The sequence below is a fragment of the Cebus imitator genome, unplaced genomic scaffold, assembly GCF_001604975.1.
Source record: "Cebus imitator isolate Cc_AM_T3 unplaced genomic scaffold, Cebus_imitator-1.0 Scaffold3881, whole genome shotgun sequence".
In the NCBI taxonomy this organism is placed as follows: Eukaryota; Metazoa; Chordata; class Mammalia; order Primates; family Cebidae; genus Cebus; species Cebus imitator.
Genome location: NW_016111196.1, coordinates 1 through 1,559, shown reverse-complemented (window position 1 = coordinate 1,559; position 1,559 = coordinate 1). Strand labels below are relative to the sequence as shown.

Here is a 1,559-nt window from a genome sequence, read left to right as displayed (position 1 = left end):
TTTTTTTCGAGACGAAGTTTCGCTCTTATTGCCCAGGCTGGAGTGCAATGGTGTGATCTTGGCTCACCACAACGTCTGCCTCCAGGGTTCAACCATATTCAATTCAGTATGCTTCATGCAGAACCATACCCAGTTAACTTTTGGATTTTTAGTAGAGATGGGGTTTCACCATGTTGGCCAGGCTGGAGTGCAGTGGCGCAATCTCAGCTCACTGCAACCTCCACATCCTGGATTCAAGCGATTCTCGTGCCTAAGCCTCCTGGGTAGCTGGGATTACAGACATGCACCACCATGCCTGACTAATTGTTGTATTATTAGTGGAGATGGGGTTTCTCCATGTTGGTCAGGCTGGTCTCGAACTCCCGACCTCAGGTAACCTCAGGTGGCACGAACCAGTAGTCCCAGCTACTCGAGAGGCTGAAGTAGGGGAATCGCTTGAACCTGGGAGGCAGAGGTTGCAGTGAGCTGAGATCATGCCACTGTACTACAGCCTGGCAACAGGGTGAGACTCCATCTCAAAAAAAAAAAAAAAAAAAAAAAAAAAAAAAAAAAAAAAAAAAAAAAAAAAAAAAAAAAAAAAAAAAAAAAAAAAGAAATGTAATGCCATGCCACGTGGCTGGTTCAAGACGTGCCACTGAGACAGGACTACCTCGGGACTTCTTTAATATAACGATCGTAGGCAATTGTGTTCTTCCCATAGTTGATCTGCTTCTGTCTCCTCATCAGGACACTTTCATCTGTCTCAAAGTCAGCCGGCACAGTAGACATAGACTCCTTTGAATCAGAACTGAAAAAATAAGATTAACAGAATAAGCCCTGTAATTAAGATCCCCACATAAGGTAAGTCAAAAAAATGTCAAAACACAATAATGGAGGATTTGCTCCACATCCCCAACCATATTAACCCTAAGCAGTCCAGAGACTCTGTATCTATGGGAATTTAGTACACAACAGACACAGTATTCCAAATGAGTAAAGAATGTATTAAATTCTACGGCAATAATCAGTATTTCTGACAGTCACAATTTTTTTAAGAACAAATTACAGGTCTGTCAAATTAGAAAAGAAATATTTACACGGCCTTTACCTTCCTGATGATGATTTTCTCTCTCTTCCATAGTCATTTATGAGGAGTTTCCTTTTATATCTGAGAGTAAAATAAATATTGCTGTTTTTTAAAAAGGTATTAAAATAAAGCAGCCAGGTCTGAGCAAGCGCCACCCTGGTACCCTCAGGCACACCATCCTACGTAATGCAGAAGCTCCCTGGGTCAAAAGAAGTCCTTGTTAGGTTCAGTTTAAGTACTGAGATCCACACAACAAAAAATTGTATCCCCATAACTTGGCAGCCTTAAAAAAAGAAAAAAAAGAAAACATAAATTCAAATAAATTTTTATTTTAAAAACACCACAGTTACGAATGGGACCCGTATGCCTACTGGGCACTGTACATCTTCTCCAATCTTGGAAACCAAGCGTGCCCCCTTTTGTCTTGTTCCCCATGAACTTCATGAAGCATCTGCTTTTATTGCAATCATTACCAGAATACAGCTTTGCAATT

General features: G+C 40.7%; 1 long non-coding RNA gene across 1 annotated transcript; it reads right to left on the bottom strand.

Annotated features, from left to right (window-relative positions):
• Positions 1 to 596: 596 nt before the first annotated feature.
• On the bottom strand, positions 597 to 1,552 carry LOC108299271. The gene is made up of 2 exons (XR_001822878.2): positions 1,088 to 1,552; positions 597 to 787 (listed from the first exon to the last, which is right to left on the bottom strand). It is a non-coding gene; the product is annotated as an uncharacterized LOC108299271 (long non-coding RNA).
• Between the last annotated feature and the right edge of the window lie 7 nt (positions 1,553 to 1,559).